Consider the following 20,430-nt stretch of genomic DNA (forward strand, 5'->3'; position numbering starts at 1 on the left):
TCCCTAGCTACAGGCTGTCTCCGAAACCAACAACCAAACAGACACCTAACTAGGTGCCAATGGGCACAACAACAGTGGTGCTGTTGGTAAAAGAGGGAGACAGCCTGAACCCGAAAAATGGGTCCTAGACAGGATAAATTGGGTTTCACAGCTGAAAGATTCCAGCGGACAGGTTGGCCGAAATTGCTGATGCGTTGGCTGTCCCTGTCCATACAACAGTATGAAGCGAAGGTATGGAGAGAACTTAATGTTTCATCCACAAGGACTGCTCGCAAGTGGGCCACCGAAGCTGCCATGGCTCTGACAGAATGGAGCCCGCACTCGAAGGTCCTGGGTGGCCTGGCGCCACTGGCACCGCAGGGTCCATTGCGCCCTGCGCATGTGCAGACGAGCAAAAGGAGTGACATGGACAGTCACAGCCATGTGCCCAAGAGGTGCAACATGCGGTGCGCTGTGACCTGGCGACTGAGTGATCACTCCTACTAGGGATGCTAAGGTGAGTGCTCGATCCTGAGGCAAAAATGTCAGAACCTGACCCGTGTCAAGCCTGGCACCAATAAAGTCCAGCTGAGGTGATAGGACCAGCTGTGACTTCAGGTAATTGACCAGAAACCCTAAGGCTTCCAATACCCGAAGGGTGAAATGCAGGGATCACAGCGCTCCCTGTCTGGCAGGGCTCTTGATGAGCCAGTCGTCCAAGAAGGGGAACATTTGCACTTGTATTCGTTTCAGGTAAGCCCCGACCACTGCCAGGCACTTTGTGAAGATGAGAGGAGTGGATGCCAGCCGAAGGGCAATACTCGATACTAGAAGTGGTTCTCGCCCACCAAAAAGCAAAGATATTTCTGGTGGACCCAGGAAATCTCAATATGGGTGTAGGCGTCTTTTAGATCGAGGGAGGAAAGCCAGTCCTCTCTTCGTAGGAGAGGGATCAAGGCACCCAGCGAGGCCATCTTGAACTTTTCCTGCTTTAGGAACTTGTTCAACGCCCTCAGGTCCAAAATAAAATGGAGGCCTCCTGTTCTCTTTGGTATCAGGAAGTATCTGGAGTAGAAGCAGGTTTCCCGCTGTTGTGTTGGAATGGACTCGACTGCTCTGGCCGTTAAGAGGCTGGAGAGCTCTGCCCAGTACATCCTGATCCATTAAGAGGACCCATGAGAGACACGGGGGAGACTCTGGAGGGACAGCTTGGAAATTGAGCCTGTACCCTCGATGAACGATGGAGAGGACCCAACAGCCGGCCCCAGTTTGCGAAGAGCTGAAGCTGACCCCTGACTGGAGGGTCTGTTGGTGAAGGTACTGGCAGCTGGCTTACAATCCCCTCATAGCCAGTCAAAACCCCGTGGCAGGGCTCTGCTGGGGCGCCAGCTGGGTCCTAGGGGTACGAGTCTGCCTCTGGCGAGTCCTAGGTCCAGTCCGCTGGAGGGTAGTATTTCCTTGGCCAGTAAAAGGAGCATCGGGTCCCTGTCGTGAGGACTTCTTGCCAGAGGACTGCAGGTCCGAAGTGCTGGCCAACAGATATTGCAAGGTCTCATGATAATCCTTCAGCTGCACCACTGCCTCCTTGATCTTATCACCGAAAAGGTTCTCCTCGGTACAAGGCAAGTTTGCAAGGCGCTCCTGTACCTCCAGCCAGAGATCCGAGGCTTGTAGCCAGGCCATGCGACAAACACCAATGCCCACTGCAGTTACCCGCGCCGCCATCTCAAAGACATCATAAGCGGAGCAGACCTCATGCTTATCACATTCCAACCCCTGCTAAATGACTTTCAGGCAGTCCTCCTGAAGTTGCTGAGGGAGATGCTCCAAAGGTTTCTGGAACATTAGCTCAAATACAACTGATAACAAGCAATATGGTACGCCAGCATGGAGCCCTGGAAGACTTTTCTCCCCAGAGTATCCAGAGCCTTGTGCTCATGGCCTGAGGGAGCCAGGGTATGAGACCTCTTCACCTTCTTGAGGGTGAACTCCACCACCACAGACTGGGGCGGATGGTGACACCTCTCAAACCCCACAGTAGGCTGAACCAGATATACTGCATCTGTCTTACGGTTCACTGGGGGTATGGAGATGGGCTGTTCACCGAGCCAGACAAATAGGTCCTTAAAAATATCATGGACCGAGACAGCAACCACCTCCTTAGGCGCATCCACAAATCAGAGGACCTCCAACATCTTGTGTCTGGAGTCCTCCTCCGTCAGGAGCTGGAAGGGAACGGACTCCGCCATAGCCCTGACAAAGCCTGCAAATATCAAATCCTCAGAAGGAGATTGACATCACTTCTCTGGAGGAGACGGTAAAGAGAGCAGGTCCACAGAGACCTCAGACGAAGAAATGGACTCCTTATCCCCCCATGGGTCGTACAGGGCGTCTTCATCACTCTAATCACCTGGAGACATAGATGGGGAAGTCCTAACCCCAGCCTTGGGTCGGGGCACTGTGGGCACCGACAGCCTCAGAAGTGGGGCCACCAGCATCGATGGTCTTCCCTCATCCGAGGAATTGGAAATGGGAATGACCTCTGAGTGAGGTAATATCGGTGCCCCCCCCCCCCCCCTTGGGGCATCAATGGCTCCCGGGGCACCAGAACAGGCTGCATCGGCAGCGCACTGAGAAGCAAATCCAGACATTCCAACAACAGTGCCAGCAGCAACAGAGAAGGGTTTGGTGGCGGTAGCGGCCCCGAAGGAGCCGGTGGCTCGATGCCTTGCAGGGCTTGGCTGACTTCCAAGTGCACTCTGCACTCCAACTCCTCTTCAAAGTCTGCCAAAGACAGGACAGTTTGAGCAGGAGGTGGCATAACCAGGTCTTCCTCAGAGCCCCGTGGGAAACCGGTATCCGGCATTGGAATTGGTAGGGACTGCCTCAAGCCCTCAGCCTCAATGAAGGGCGGCACCTTCTCAGTACATGGCTGCTTCGAGGGCATCTTGGCCGATGCTGGTGCCTTCCTGGACTTGGAATTGTAGGAGGAAGGTGACTGATGTCGATGCTTCCTCACTGTCGCCAAAGGAGACAGTGAGGAACCTGACTTGGAACAAGTAGAAAGAAAGCAGCCGGTCCCCAGCACCTAACTCGACAGGGGGATCTGGCAATAGAGAAGTTACACCTGGACTGGTGGCTACCGGTACCTCCTTCCCCCGAGGTGTCGACGGATCGGACCTCCTGGGACCGAACAACTTTTCCATTTTGTCAAGTAATGCACAGTGACCCTTGGGGGTCATCTGAGGACAGAACTCACATCCACTGACATTGTGAGACGCCCCTAGGCACAAAACACAGACCTCATGGGGGTCTGCAATGGACATAGTCCGAGGGTACTGTGGGCATCGGCGAAAACTCGACCCATTGAAAAAATCAACCAGCGAGCGGTCGCTGGCGGGAGACGGCACCATTGGGAATCGACTGCAGGGGATATACAAACACCACAATGCCCTCTGACTAAGGCTGGGAAAAGACTGAGGGACCCGGTGGGGAAGAAAAAAGCTAGAGAACTCTAACAAAGTGCAAGCTCCACATCCGCAAGTCAATAGCTCCGCAGAAAAGAAGAGACTAAAGAGGGACCTCGCGTGGACACATGGATAGTGGCATGCTGGGCATGCTCAGTGTGTCTAGTCAAAGTTCTAGAAACTTTGACTAAAGTTTTCCGTGCCGGGCTCCATCTGAAGATGTCATCCATGTGTGAGGACTACCATCTTCCTTGTCCTAGGAGAAACCAGTTTATTCAAGACAGTGTAGTTTTTACTTCTTCTTAGGGGAGAGATGAAAGACGACATTCTAGTACAGGTAAACTCCTTGACTGTCTTTTATTAAACATAGAAACCTAAAAAAGGAAAATAGGAACTACCTAGGCTGCTTAAATTATTTCCTATTGCATACTTCTGACCTCAGTTGTTCTCAAATTTTCCTTCACTTCTTAGTGGCCTCAGACTCTACTTATCCAATTCCTCCTTAAAATTCTGCCACTGTTACTGCACCCACCAATTCCTTCTGAGAGCTGTTTGATGCATCCAACACCCTCTCTATAAAGTAATGATTTCTGATATTCCTATATAATCTGCCCTCTTTTAAACCTTATTCCATTACCTCTTAAACACAGAACATGATGGCAGAAAAATACCATTCGGCCTATCCAGTCTGCCCATCTCCATCTCCTGATCAGCTTAATAGTCCCTTCCTTTCTCTTAAAGATCCTCTGTGCTTCGCCCATGTTTTGACATCCAATACTGTCCTTGTCTCCACTTTCTCTGCAAGGAGGCTATTCCATGCATCACCACCCTTTATGTAAAGAAATATTTCCCCCTTTTAACCTCATCCCATAACCCCTCACTCTAGAACCTCTTTTCCATTGAAAGAGGCGACTTACTGTGAACTTATTTCTTGGGGGTATTTAAATGTCTATCCTATCTCCCGCTTTCCCTCCCTTTCTCCCAGGTATATGTGTTTACATATTTAAGTCTGTCCCCATATGTTTTATGTTGACCATTTTAGTAGCTGCTATCTGCTTTTTTTCTAAAACAGGCATGTGAATGAATTTATATATTTTTAGGTAGAAGTGTCCTGCAGTTGCTCTAGTTGAGCTCTAGTACCTGTAACCGCAGATGTGTGCTTCTGATAATTGTTTCTATTTTGAATTTGTTGTATTTTTATTATGAATGCATCTTTTGTAAAATCGCTTAGTGCCTTGGGCTTAGGAGATCAATACATTTTAACAAATCAAATCTGGTCCGATGCCACCCAGTTTATATCCTTTTGAAGGTACGACCTCCAGAATTATTCACAGTACTCCAAATGAGATCTCAGATTTATAGAGAAGCAATATCACCTCCCTTTTCCTGCTAGCTATTCCTCTCCCTAAGGACCCAAGTATCCTTCTGGCTTTTTCTTTCACCTTATCTACTTGTTTTGCTACCTTACTATCAGCTTAACCCCAGATCCTACTCTTTTTTTTTGTTTACAGAACATCATTCCCTATACTGTACTACTCCCTTTGGTTTCTGCAACCTAAATGCATGACCTTACATTTTATTTTAGCATTAAATCTTAGCTGCCAGACTCTAGACAATTCCTCGAGATTCACTACATAGTGTTTTTCACAGATTTTGGTAAGACCTGCAAACGTTAGGTAACTTTATTGAGTGTGCCTGATTTTAAAAAAAGGAAAAGATACCTTACTTTGAAAAGGTGAGAGAAAAGTGTGATACTGATCTGAATAGGTGTTCAATAAAGTTGTTAAAAAGGAACAATAGAGAGGGTCACACTGGAAAACTAATTGAATTGTGTATCAAAGGGATTTGTTAGAAGTAATTTGCCTTGGAAGCACAAAATATATAGCAAAGCAAGAGCTCAGTAACTCTCAATCCTAAGAGAGTACTGGGAGCACAAGGGATTCTGCTGGTGGCAGAATAGAATTGGTAAGTATTGCTTTGCTGGGGGAAGCCCCCTCCAAATTTCCAGGTTTTGGAGACCCCTGGTCCCAATGAATCCTCAGGGCCCCCGGAGCTTAGACCTCTTCACCTTCAGAGGATCGGTGGCCTGGCGCTCACAGGCAATGAAAGCTTTGAGCCTTAAGAGCACAAACTCGGGGAGAAAAGAATCAGTATCCTCCTCCAGAGCATCAAAGTCCCCCTCAGATTGCACCTGTGGGCCTCCCGGGCCTGAACGGGGCTTAATTCGGCAGGGGAAAGCACGGAGGGGAGATCCCCTCCCCCAGCTGCGATCAGTGCCTTAGGCGCGAATGCCCCCAAAATGGCCACCGTTCCCATGCTCAGTGGGAAGAGAGCTGCAGCCGCACACCGAGCAGCTTTACAGCTTCCCGACCCACTCTGTTGTGAAGACGATGCTGCTGCGGGCCTCCCCCCTCCCCCACCGATGTGCCCTCACCAGCGGTGAGGCATCGGACACAGGGGCCTGCACGCGACAAGCGTGGAGAGGCCAACCCGCAGACAGAGCAACAGAGCTCACTAGATATGCCGGGCTGCAGCAGGGACCATGCGGGCAGAGGAAGCAAGCGGGAGAAGGAACAACGAAAAAAACGAACCAATCCCAGAAAAGCCTCACAGCCCAACTGAAAGGAGAAAACAGGAAACCTGATCCCTGGCTGCCAATCAGGCCTGCCTTCCTCTTTACTTTTTTTTTTTTTTTAAACTTTATAAGAAGAAAACGGAACAGCTTAGCTGAAGAGTGGTAGAGGAATACTCATCGGCATCTGGAGGTCAGGGAACTGGACCGTCCGTTTTCATCTCCACTAGGTCACCAGGAACAGATTTGGGTCTCCAACCCGTGCTTGTTCGGCCCTACGACCAGGAGGAATGGTCCCACCAGGACCTGACAACCTCCTGGGAGGGGATCTGCTGTCAGCACCTGACAAGTTGCATATATTCTGAATTCTGTAATAATTGTATTTTTGAAGAAAATACACCCAAATCTTTCTCTACAGTAGAAATGTTCTTATTCTGCTCTTCAATTAATACCCTATTGTTATTAACTACAGAAGACAATGATGCATTCATTAAAGATACATTTGAATCCAGCTTGGATATCAACCTCCAAAAATCAATAAGGGTAACATTATTCGGTACTACAACATGCTGTTGAATACTTGTCTCCACAGATGTAACAACTTTACCAGTATAGAATCACTATGCTTACCAAAACTTAGATTGATAACAAATAATGTATCTGTTACCTTATTCTCACCCTCCAATGATGTAACCGGTGGTTGAGGGGGAGAGGACGGACCCCTGCCAGGATACAGGGATGCTAAAGATATAGCCCCCTCCCCATCCTCTAATGGCGATTCAATCACCTTTACCACGTGATTGTCCATTGGCCCCCATGTACTTCCTGCAGCAGGTGAAGATGTTATCATTTTTGCCTCTCTTTTCTTTCCCATTTAGGGGCAAGCAGAAACCTCTGTCTCCCTGTCTCGGCCGGACGAAGCCAGACAAAGCCGCACGCCCCTTTGGCTCGCAGTCGGCTCCGGATGATGTCACAGGCCATGCCTCTGGATGGAAATCAGCTAATGCAGCTGGTTCAGAGCATCCAGGCAGGTCTCTCCAATCTCTCAGGCTCCGGTCAAACCGGAAGGCAGGGAAAGTCAAGGGCCGAACCCCTCTCACCTCCAGGTCTCCCCCTAGGCACTCCACTGAGAAAATTGTCCATTTGATCCTATTTTCTGTTTCCTGTCTTTTAACCAGTTTGCAATCCACGAAAGGACATCGCTTCCTATCCCATGACTTTTTAGTTTTCTTAGAAGCCTCTCATGAGGGACTTTGTTAAACGCCTTCTCAAAATCCAAATTAACGTGATCTGGTAGATGTGGTGAATTTACATGCTTATTCACCCCCTTCAAAAAAATGAAGATTTGTGAGGCAAAACTTCCCTTGGATAATCCATGCTGGCTGTGTCCCATTAAACCATATTTATCTAAATGTTCTGTGATTTTATTCTTTATAATAGTTTCCACTATTATATATAGTTTCCCGGATCACTTCTGAAGCCCTTTTTATATATTGGGATTACACTGTTCCCCTTCAGGTAAAACAATGATTTTAATCACAAGTTACAAATTAAGGGGCGGATTTTCATACTCCACGAATAGGCCTACTTTTGTTTGCACTCCAGGCGCAAACAAAAGTACGCTGGATTTTAGCAGATACGCGCGGAGCCGCGCGTATCTGCTAAAAACCTGGATCGGCGCGCGCAAGGCTATCGATTTTGTATAGCCGGCGCGCGCCGAGCCGCGCAGCCTACCCCCATTCTCTCCGAGGCCGCTCCGAAATCGAAGCGGCCTCGGAGGGAACTTCCTTTTGCCCTCCCCTCACCTTCCCCTCCCTTCCCCTACCTAACCCACCCACCCGGCCCTGTCTAAGCCCCCCCCTTACCTTTGTCGGGGGATTTACGCCTCCCTCCGGGAGGCGTAAATCCCCGCGCGTCAGCAGGCCTCCTGCACGCTGGGACGCGACCTGGGGGTGGGTCCGGAGGGCGCGGCCACACCCCCGGGCCCACCCCCGGAACGCTCCCGACACGCCCCGAAAACGCCGCGCGGTTCAGGCCCGCCCCCGACACGCCCCCTCCGAAAACCCCGGGACTTACGCGAGTCCTGGGGCTCTGCGCGCGCCGGTAGGCCTATGTAAAATAGGCTTACCGGCGCGCAGGGCCCTGCTCGCCTAAATCCGCCCAGTTTTGGGCGGATTTAGGCGAGCAGGGCTCTGAAAATCCGCCCCTAAGGTTTGAAATTTCGTTTTTTACTTCTTTCAGAACCCCAGGAAGTATACCATCTGGTCCAGGTGATTTGCTACTCTTCAGTTTGTTAACCTAGCCTACTACATCTTCCAGATTCACCACTGTTGAGGGAGTAGGTATCCGGCGGCAGCACAGTGTGGCCAGCTCACCTCCACCTGAGCCCCTGATAGCGGAGGGACGCGGCTCGCTCCCACCCGCGTTCTGGTGGTGGACAGACGCAACTCACCTCCACCTGAGCTGAGACAAAAGAAGCCAGTGGGAAACAGCGGGAAGGAGAGCTCCCTCCTCCCATAGGTGAGGGAAGGCAGACACCGGCGCCAGTCACCAGAACTCGCCCACCACTGCTGAGGGAATAAGGCCCCGGCAGCAACGCTGGAGGCGCCTGCACCAGCGAGAATGCAACAAAGGAGCCTGTCCCTTTGTGCGCACTGGTAGAGGCTTTTCTCTTTTGCCCTGACTATACAAGGAAAATGGAGCAAGAACACCTCGTCATAACTAAGATAGGACAAGGGTTACATGGAAACCTTAGGAGATCCACAAAAAACAAACAGCAAACAAACACCAACCTAACCCACTGTACGAGAAACAGCAACTCCTCAGCAGCTCATTCCCACCTAATGTTCACTCTGCTGTTTCTGAATGCTCAGGCTTTCTAAAAAAAAAAAAAAAAAAAAAAAAATCCCATTAATAAATGATCTACTTGAAGATTTAAACCTGACCATCTTCTGCATCGCTGAAACCTGGTTAACCAACAATGATAATGTACTCAAATCAAATTGAGCATTCCAAATATGATGTTTTTCACATCTCCAGGCCTAAGCGTAAAGGTGGGGGATTATTAATTATTAGTAAAAATGAGCTCAAACTTATCCCATACAAAGTAGATATTAAATCGTCACAAATAAACATTAGTATGGTCTATTGCCCCCAAAGAATTCCTCAAAAAGACTGTTCACCTCTAATCGAAGTATTCACGAAAGCATTTCCATCACCTGAATCCACCCTCAGAGTAGGTGACCTTAATCTACATGTTGATAGTTCAAACAAATCCTCTGCATGTGAGACCTTCTTAGAAACAATGGAAGCAATGGGTTGGTCACAATTCATAACTAAACCTACCAATAAAGCAGGACATATTCTAGATCTTATATTCACCAATCTCAACAGTTGTAGGATAAATACCTCCCACCCTATTCTGCCATGGTCCATCACCAATTACTAAAAGCAGACATGAGTATCCTCAACACAACAAGAACAAACACAAACAACCAAACTTTCACCTTCAGAAAAAAGATAAGAGCCAGACCTACTTACTGATTTAATAAAAAATAGACTAAGCGATTTCAATTTTGCTAATTGCTCTGTCCCCAGCAGTGGGTACATGTTGTATCTATATATATATTGTAGTTTAACTGTGTTTAATGCAGTCCTCTCTTAGTACTGTGTGTAACCTAGGATAAAAAGATGTGAGCCTTTATCTTTAAGAGGCGCCCCACCCCATCTCTTTCTCTCACATTGGAAAGGCTTGAATGCTTCTCAATCTAACTTGAGTCTTTCTAGGTACCCTAAAGGCTCAAGGGATTGCCCTTCTTGTTTTCCCTGTCTTAATTGTTTCTTAGGCTCGCTGCCATTGGACCTTGCCCCCTGCCCCCAGCTTGTGGAGCATTTCCTTTAGCAACTTTCGACGAGAGTCTTGCCTATGTTTACCTCTGAGCCAGCTGCGCTCTGTGAAAACCTGTCAAATGATCGGGTTTTTTACCTTCTCTTTTACTGCCTTCATTGGAAGACTAAATCAGCCTCAAATCCCTACTGTTACCCTCCCTCCATTTGACAAAGATCTCTGCCTAGGAGCTTACGTTTGAGATTCAACAATTGTAAGTGGAATTTACCTGTTCAATAAATGATTTCAAACTTAAAGAATCTTTGTCTTGAGGACTGATTGGAGAGAAAGTTAACTGCCTGAATGGGAAAAAGCACAGAGGTGTACCTGATTCAGAATACTAATGCTTCTGCATCATTTGACGCATGGGATATCATGGTTAATGAAATAGCAGAGAACCTAAGCCCAATCCAAACAAAAACAATCCAACCCAAACAACTCTCCTCCAAAAATAAGAAACCTTGGTACAATGAAGAACTAAGACACTCTAAACAATTATTGAGGAAATCTGAGAAACTCCGGCAGAAAAGCCAAACTTCAGAATCACTTGGAAAATATCGGGTTTCAAACAACAAAGTGAAGAAAGAACAGTACGCTAAACAGATCAATGGAGTAATTTTTAACTCTAAATTACTCTTCGACATCATTAAACACCTAATCAATGACCCATCCTCCTCTATCTCGAGCTACAACTGCTTCTCTAAGAATGACTGTAATGAATACACTAATCATTTCTTAGAAAAAATAACCAGACTAAAAACTCAATACCCTGCCTGCCCACCAACAAGAAAAACATGAACCAGCTAAATAGACCACTTTCGGCAGGATCTCTAAACTACAAATCATGCAAATTGTTTCTTAAATAAAACCCACAAATCACCCTCTTGACCCCATTCCAGCTAGCTCCTTAAAACAAATACATAGCACTATCACTCCAACAATCACATCCTTTATCAATCAATCTCTCTTGGAAGGTCTAGTCCCAGACAGGGCAAAACTGTTGCGCTTCTGCCTGCGGCTAAAGCCGTGGGCAGTATCTCACCTTCCTTTGCGGATGGGCCGCCGACGCCGGGATTCCTGCGGCAGGGGCCGCCGACCAGACTCCTCTTCTTGCGGCTGTTGTGTTTGTGGCATAGTGGACCCTTGGTTGCAATGGAGATGACTCCGCCCACAGGGAGGGGCCCCATGGGGAAACACTGCGATAGGCTGAACTCAGATAGCAGACACAGTATGGATAGAGGCTTTATTGTACTGCTGTAGATAGATGGTGATCCAAGAAGTGCCAGTACATTCAACAGATTCAGATGTGAAGTCTCACCCACATGTTCACGATAGGTGGGAGCCCGCAGTGTGGGTAAAGTTGCGGCTAGTGGGTGGAGCTGGAGCACCAGATGGTAGAGGTATTCACAGGAATGATGGCATCTTCCTGATGGTGGAAAGTTGGACCGAAGGTCCGTGGTGCAGGATATAATGGCTGGTAGGCCCTCGAGGAGCGAGAACCCGATGGTCCGATATCCTGGAATGTAGGAGAGAGAGAAAGACCCCCAAGGCGTGGTTGTCTTAGTTAAAGAGACCCCGAAGGGTAGTTGGAAGCGAGAGACCCCCCGAGGAGAGGGTATCTAGAGCTTCTACAGGAGCGAGGCCCTTGGAGTGAAAGCAGTGTCTAAGTGTGCAGCTTAGAGCGGCCAGAGTAGCTAAAACCAAAGTCCTTACTAACTCAAGGTGGTAGCGGAAGCGGAGGCTAGATATACCCAGAGGTACTGACGTCATGCGGTGGGGCCGCCCCCGAAGTTCCCACCATGACGTGTATTTGAGTGTAGGAGATGTGCGTGCTCACGCCCTAGGAGGCCACGGGAGTGAGCATGGCGGATGGGGACACACATGCTGGTTTGGAAACGCTGAGACTCTCAGCATTCGGTACCGGAGGCAGCCATCTTGCCCAAAGAGAGTGAAAGAGGAGAAAAAGAGGTAAGACAGAGCGGTCGCAGCCGTCTGCGACCGATGGACGCAACAGCGGCCTGGAGGTCACAGACGCCGATGGTTCGCGGCAGGGAGAGCCGCCCTCAATGTCCTCGTGCGGCAGGAAGCCGCCTCCCACATCGGGCCTGTCCTGTGGCCCTGCACTCTTTCTTGCTTCCTCCTTTGTTCCGCGCCTCCTCGATTTAAAGGGCCAGTCCTTCTGGCTCTTCCGGTGATGTCAGCTGGGTGTTTCCACCTTCAGTCCTACCTACAAAAGGGCTCAGTCATCACTTCAGCCCTGCCTATGCAACAAGGTTCATCCTGTTCCTGTAGGTTCTTGGTTGTGTCCTGGTTCCTGTACACCCTACTGTTGATTCTTTGGTATCTGACCTCCGCCTGCCTGACTACACTGACCTCTCCAAGTCTGACCTCTGCCTGCCTGACTACGCTGACCTATCCAAGCTTGACCTTAGCCTGCCTGACTACTCCATCTCTCCAGGAAACCTCCAGAGGACACCTAAGTCCAGGTGGCCCAGGTACTCAAGGCTCAATCTGCAGAAACACCGGGCTGTTATTGGCGAAGATCCAACTTGCCTCTGTCTTCTTGTGTGCTCCGCCTCCTGGTAGCATGTGCTCTCTGGGGCCGACCAGAGGGCTGTACCAACTCTGTGCCAGGCCAAGGGTCCACCTCCAGCGCAACAGATTGCAAAGGCCATGGACTCGGTGGAGCCGCGTGCCTTGCAGACCATTCTGAGCCTAGCTTCCAAGGTGCAGGAGCAACAGCACTTTCTTGAAAATCTGGCCTCTTCCTTAGAACATTTCCACCAGGCTGGATTCCTATCCTGTGGATCTGACTGTGTTAAAATCCATTCCTGGGATACTTCAGAAGCTCCAAGACCTTCAGCTAAGCATGCAACAAGTGGTGGCGGATGTAAACCGTCTTGAGGCTCGAGAAGATGCCCTGTCTCAGCCTATTGTCCCACCACCTATCCTTGTGGCCTCCACGCTGGCAGCCAACCTTGGACGCGAGGTCATTTCGATGCCAGCTCCACTGCATTACTCAGGGGATCCCAAACGGTGTCAGGGAGTCTTGAACCAATGCTACATGCATTTTACTCTCCAAGCGGTACTATTCCCGAATGATTTGGTCAAGATGATCTTTATCTTGTCCCTCCTAGATGATAAGGCATTGGGGTGGGCCTCCCCTTGTGGGAGAGCTCTGATCCCATACTTTCTAACCTGCTGCAGTTCGTATCCACCTTTAAGCAGGTATTTGAGGAACCTGGCAGGCTCCCAGCCATGGGATCTGATCTCTTGCAACTGCGCCAAGGGAACCACTCCCTTTCTGACTACGCAATTGAATTCCGAACTTTGGCCACCGAGCTGAATTGGCAAGGGAACAGCCTGCATGCCATTTTCCTGGAGGGATTGGCCCCCAGGATAAAGGATGAAGTAGCAGCACGGGAGCTCCCTACCTCTCTCGAAGGTCTCATCGATCTGACAGGGAGGATTGATAGACGTCTCCAGGAACGATCTCTGGAGACCTGCACTACCCCAAGGAATCACCTCAGGGAATCCCTCTCTCCTAGTGACCACCCCTTGCCTTCCGCCAATTCCCTTGAAGAACCCATGCAGTTGGGCTAAAGCAGTCTTCCTGATGAGGAAAGATCTTGTCGCCGTCAACTTGGCTTCTGCATCTATTGTGGGAATTCGGGTCATCTCCTACCTCAATGTCCCAGGAAAAGCATGACCCAGCGCCGAGAGGCTCCAGAAACCATAGTCCTCGGTTTCACCATGACCTCATCATTATTCCTGTTGCCTACCTCAGTGGAGATGTCAGCCATCAATTTCTCTACCCAAGTCCTAGTGGACTCCAGCGCAGGGGCAAACTTCATCCAGCAGGACCTCGTGGAGCAGTACCAGATTCCCACGCTCCCATTAACTCCACCTTTGGCTCTTTCTTCAGTCCATGAGGACCTTCTTCCCGGGGTTGTGTCCAGGGCCACTCAACCCCTTACCCTGAAGATCGGCTCAGATCATTCGGAGCTTATTTCCTTTTATATCTTGCCTACAGCGGTGAATCCTGTCATCCTGGGCCTTCCATGGCTTCGAAAACATCAGCCTCAATTTGATTGGGCCACAGACGATCTAATACAGTGTTCCGAATTCTGTCTGGAACCAAGCGAGTCTTCTCGGTCCTTAACCGTGGCTACCGCTCTCCCCAACCTTCTTCCTTGCCTGAAGACTCGGGAGTTCCAGACCAGATCCAGTTCCCCTCGAACGGATGTCTCGAGGGCACTTTTTGACCAACTGGAGGCTCAACTGAGACAGAAGAGGACTGAACATAAAGCCCTCGTCAAAAAGCATACTCAAGCCATGAAGGGGTTTTTATCCCTCCTGGCCTTCACGGAAGACAAGATCCGAAATCTCTATGTCCTTCTTTCTCACCATGCGGAGCCTCGATCCCCGGATTCACATGATCTTGAGGATGTTCGGTACTCTAGTCAACACAGCTCTCAGGAGGGGGGCTTTGAGGAGGGGGTACTGTTGTGCTTCTGCCCGCGGCTAGGGCCGCGGACAGTATCTCACCTTCCTTCGTGGCTGGGCCGCCGACGCTGGAATTTCCTACGGCAGGGGCCGCCGACCAGACTCCTCTTCTTGTGGCCTGGAGACCGCAGATGCCGGTGGTTCGTGGCAGGGAGAGCTTCCCTCAACGTCCTCGTGCGGCAGGAAGCCGCCTCCCACATCGGGGCCTATCCTGCGGCCTGTCCCTCCTGTTCGGCATCTTCAGCAGGGCCGTTGTCCAAGGTCCTGCACTCCTTCCTGCTTCCTCCTTAGGCGCAGGGCTGCACCGCCTCACTGGATTTAAAGGGCCAGTCCTTCTGGCTCTTCCGGTGATGTCAGCTGGGCATTTCTACCTTCAGCCATACAAAAGGGCTCACGTCACGTCAGCCCTGCCTTTGCAACAAGGTTCATCCTGTTACTGTTGGTTCTTGGCTGTGTCCTGGTTCCTGTACACCCTACTGTTGATTCTTTGGTATCTGACCTCTGCCTGCCTGACTACGCTGACCTCTCCAAGCCTGACCTTCGCCTGCCTGACTACTCCGCCATCTCTCGAGGAGACCTCCAGAGGCCACCTAAGTCCAGGCGGCCCGGGTACTCAAGGGCTCAACCTGTGGAAATCCCGGGCTGTTATTGGCGAAGCTCCAGCTTGCCTCTGTCTCCTCGTGTGCTCCGCCTCCTGGTAGCAGATACTCTCTGGGGCCGACCAGAGGGCCGTACCAACTCTGCGCCAGGCCAAGGGTCCACCTCCAGTGCAACAAAAACAAGCAGTGATAAAACCTATCCTGAAAAATAAATCCAGCAGTTCTGACAATTGGGAAAATTATCGATCCATATCTAAACTGCCCTTTTTATCTAAAATTCTTGAAAAAGCCATTTTATCACAACTAGAAGACCAGCTTGATGACCATCACATTCTACATCCACACCAATTCAGATTCAGAAAAAAACTGCTCGACCGAGACATTACTTGTATCCTTAATGGACCCCATATTACGGGGATTTAACAATGACAAATCTTATATCCTGGTACTAATTGACCTAACAGCAGCCTTTGATACTGTTGACCATACCCTTTTATGACATCAACTGAGAAAAATTGGAATTGAAGGAGAGATATTAAAGTGGTTCACCTCCTTCCTATCAAAAAGGAAATCCCAAGTCAAACTGGGCACCTTTCCGATCGAGGCAGGTTTTCCCCAAGTTTCAGCACTATCCGCAACTCTATTCAATATCTACATGCTTCCCCTATGTAACTTGCTATCTGATCTAGGAATCACCTTCTACCTTTACACCGATGACATTTAGTTCTATACCATGCACCTTCTCCGCTGAAAATACAATATTGACTCTTGCAACACACATGAAGGCTATACAGCATGAACTAGTCAAGCTCAAACTAACTCTAAACACAAAAAAACCCTGAAATCATTCTGTAAGAAGAAACCAACCCATAGCAACTCCAAACTCTAGACCTGGGCAACTTCAATATTACACCCTCAGACCGAGTGCAGGACTTAGGAATACAGATTTGACAAGAACCTATCAATGGAAAAGCACGTAAATAAATTAATCAAATCAGGCTATACTAAACTGCACGTACTACATAGACTGAAACCGTTGCTGACTCATGCAGACTTATGTATAGTCCTGCATACCCTCATTTTTTCAAACCTAAACTACTGCAACTCAATTCTGCTTGGAGTACCTGTCAGGCCGATACAGTAAAGTGCGCTCCGGTGGAGTGCACTGTTAGCCACGTTTGGCCGTTACTATATAAGGGGTAAAAATAGCACATCGAAAACGCGCAGCCAACCCCCCCGAAACTAATAGCGCCCTCAACATCCACATGCATGTTGATGGGCCTATTAGTTATTCCCGCACGATACAGAAAGTAAAATGTGCAGACAAGCCGCACATTTTACTTTCAGAAATTAACGCCTGCCAAAGGCTGGCGTTAATTTCGGCCGGCACTGGGAAAGTGTACAGAAAAGCAGAAAAAACTGCTTTTCTGTACACCCTCTGACTTAATATCATAGCAATATAAAGTCGGAGGCCCCAAAATTTTAAAAAAAATTAAAAATCTACCCGTGGCTGTCAGCGGGTTCGAGAACAGACGCCGGTAAAATTGAGCGTCGGCTGTCAAACCCGCTGACAGTGGGCGCTTCTGTCAAAAAGGAGGCGCTAGGGACGCACTAGTGTGTTCACTAGTTAGGTCTTGGAATGGGTATCCCCAACATTCTCCTCAGTAAACAGTGACTCAAAGAATTCATTTGGTCTTTCCACGATGGCCTTATCTTCCCTAAGTGCTCCATTAACAGAGTGGATAAGAGGGATAACATTCCTGGGTTAATTATGAGTCTGAATGCAGAGAAGGCCTTTGATAGACTTTGGTGGCCTTTCTTGTTCGTTGTTCTCAAGAAATTTGGATTCCCTGAGACAGGAGGGCAGCACAAGAGAAAAGTGCACAGAGGGGTAAGGCATATTGAGAGAAAGGTGGCACTGGGGAGCAGAGGGAGAAAACAAGAGTATGGTAAGGGAAGGGACTAGAGACAGGAAGGCAGCACAAGAGAAGAGTGCACAGAGGAAGGGGAGGGCATATTGAGAGACAGGTGGAACAAGGGAGACGCAGGTGAAAGGCTGGGAAGGTATAAAGGGGTGAGCAAACCACCTGTACCTGAGAGAGGAGGCTGTATGTCTATGTATAAGATAGGAGATTGTGTGTATTAGAAAGGCTTTAGTTGTGATAGAGAGCAAAACTACATGAGAGAGACTGTGGTAGATGTCTTTATGAGGATAATTGGAAAAAAAAAAACATTTTATAAAACAAAGTATATTGAGGGGGAGTGCTTGAAAGCCAAGAAATGAGTGGATCGACAATTGACAGTAGCCTGTAGCCTGTAACCAATACATGAAGTTTAGTGGAGTTTCCAGTTATGGTCCATGAAAAATTGGCCACCTTAATCAGAAGCACAGCGCCCGCCTGCTTCCTGCACCTTTGATGGGAAGGGGAAGCAGCAGTGTTGCCGCTCCACTTGTGCTTAAACGCCGATGTTGCCTGTTCCCTCAATGACCCGGAACACGCGCTGATCTTCCGCCTACTTCGGCTGCACGGCTTTTCCCGTCGATAGCAGGCTGAATTAGCCCTGCTGTCATGGGACTGTCCGTCAGGCCCGGGAGGCGGAGCTTCCTAAGCGATGTCAGAGCTTTGCTCTGAGGCTGCGCGTGGGTTCCCGCGCCAGATTAACAGTTCTCCTCAGTCTGTTTTTCTGCGCGCGGGATCGCACGCGGAGCTTCTATACTCCTCAGTATAAATAACAGATACCAGTAAAAAAAAAAAAAAAAATGTCTGACACACAACGACCGCCGAGACCCTCAGGATTCAAACCATGTGAATGCGGCAAGGTAATGTCCATTACGGACACACATTCCCTCTGCTATCGCTGTCTGGGGCCAAACCATGACACTGATAATTGCCCTTCATGTGGCCGTATGTCTCCGAGGGCACAAAGAATGAGAGCGGAAAAGATAAGAGTGCTAACACACCTCCGTGAGACAGCTAACAGTGTATCGGACACAAAATCTTCTCCGGGTCCGGGAACTACTCCTCCTCAAACGCAGAGAGGACGTTCCACAAAACATGTTAGCCAACACAAATTAAAATCTAATAGAAAAGAGGAACGTAGGCACAGGGATCGCCCGCCCTCACGACTGAGATCCTCTTCAAGATCGAATAGCTCCCCCTCAAAGAAGAAAGCACTTACCAAACATTCAAAACAGCCATCTACTGACGCGACTCAGGGGGCAGTGAGGCAGAGCGAAAAGGCGCAATCCGGCGCCGTGAAAGACGGCGCAGCTCTCACTGGCGCGAGGCACGCTACTGAATCCCTTCTCAATGCAAACCACGTGAGCCCGACGCACCGACGTGGCGCACCATGTGACTCCGTTCATCCAGTCACGGCGCACCACGGCGCTTCAGACTGCTCGAGCCGGCACGGCTCAAATGTAAATAAAAAATCTCAACGGGGACCCTTAAAGAAACAGTACCCCCTTCAATCGAAAGTGAAAAATAAAAGAATAAAAAGGATTGGGGCAGACAGGGATACACAGTCTACACAACCAACAACCTCAGGTCACACAAGACCTGCAGCACATCCCATTCGTACTGTCCCTTCACAGTCACCTCCCCAATGGAACACTACAGAGGAGTCGGACGTGCCCTCTTGTTCCTCCTCCTCCTCCTATTCCTCATTGGGCAGGTCATCTAACCTTACCCATTCCAAATACTCAAAACAAACATCTTTTCAAGAACCACTCAATAAAAAGAGGAAAATGTCTAAAGATGCTGAACCTGCACAAAATCCTGCCTCTCATACTTCAACAGGCAACAAACCTCAAATGACAGGACAAGCACAAGATGCTTTTCATACACTGTCATTAGCCTTATCTGGATTTTTTGAAGCCATGCAAGCCTCCTATCACATGCCAACATCTGTAGATGCTGAACTTCAGTCCACTTCAACCCACACTATAAATCCTGGAAGTCAACAGGACACCTCTCCGAGTCCCCGGGGTACAATTACTCTTTCACCGCCACATCACAACCCACGTCTACCACTTCCGCAATCCTCAATACCACATGATGGTACACGAGATGCACAGCATACGTCTCATAGTAATTTACATTCATTAGACACAGATGTGTCTCCTGATTCTTCCACAGGATATCCGTCAGATCCAGAGGAAGCTTCCCAGGAGCCTTATTCTCCTCCGGAAGATTTAACTTACCCAAAATTCTTGGAGAAAATGGGAACGGCTTTAAACATTCCTATCCAGAAGATACCGGATCCGAGAGCAGACACGCTTGATCTGTTAAAAATATTTGATGTGCCAACAGAACCCACTGCATTACCCTCGCATGCAGTTTTGAATGCATTGTTGGAAAAATCATGGGAAACTCCCTTCACAACACAAGCTGTATCCAAGAAAATAGATTTAAAATATAAGATACAAAAATCTCCATATTATTCCACCTCCCAACTACCTCATGCATCACTTGTAGTTGAATCAGCAATGACTAAAGCACGGAAACAGAGGTTACATTCTACATCTCCTCCTATCAAAGATCTTCGAACCCTAGACGACTTTGCAAAACGAGCCTTTCAAGGAGCAATGTTGGGAGCACGTATAAGTCATCATCAATTTTATCTGGCGCAATACTTATTCAATTGTGTACAACAGCTGAAGACGGAACACAACCTGGTAGGAGTCACGCCCCTCCAAGATATAGAAGAGGCCATACGCCATCTGCTACGCACGGTATATGAAAATTTTGATACGACTTCCAGAGTATCGGCAAGTGCCTTGGCAGCACGTAGGCTGGCATGGTTAAAAGCTAGTTCCATACGTGAAGATGTTCACACCAAACTCGCCAACTTACCGTGTCGAGGTGACAACCTCTTCGGAGACAAACTACATGACACAGTAGCACAACTTAAAGAACAATCGGTGGCGGTACAATCTCTTACTACACCTTCAACGTATAGTACAAATAGGCGATACTTCCCCCAATACCGTCGACCTACGTTCCAACGTCGACCATACCGACCATATACCTCTTATCGACCACAACCTTATCAACCACCAGCCAGACAACAAAATACTCAAAACCAGTCTCGACGAGGACGTCCACAACGACAACAACAACAACAGCAAACTACGCAATCCAAACCAGTGCAATCTTTTTAGTGATACCCCCGCCACTACCACAAAAAGTCATTGCGGGAGGTATTTCCTCTCACCTACATCAATGGGAGACCATAACGACAGACCAATGGGTCCTTCACATCGTAAAATATGGATATCAAATCCCCTTTCACCTACTACCCACCCTACCACATCCACCACCAAAGAATCATCATCCCCACACAATTCAAATGGAAATGGAATTGACAATGTTATTACAACAACAAGCAATTCAACCTCTTCCCAAAGGGTCATGGAAT

The 20,430-nt window shown here is 48.7% G+C and overlaps 1 protein-coding gene across 3 annotated transcripts in view; it reads right to left on the bottom strand.

The window, feature by feature from the left end:
* Positions 1-20,430, bottom strand: part of NDOR1 (NADPH dependent diflavin oxidoreductase 1) — a 100,281-nt gene that overhangs the window by 76,215 nt on the left and 3,636 nt on the right. The window lies entirely within an intron of this gene.

Source organism: Rhinatrema bivittatum, chromosome 8, assembly GCF_901001135.1.
Source record: "Rhinatrema bivittatum chromosome 8, aRhiBiv1.1, whole genome shotgun sequence".
NCBI classification, from domain to species: Eukaryota; Metazoa; Chordata; class Amphibia; order Gymnophiona; family Rhinatrematidae; genus Rhinatrema; species Rhinatrema bivittatum.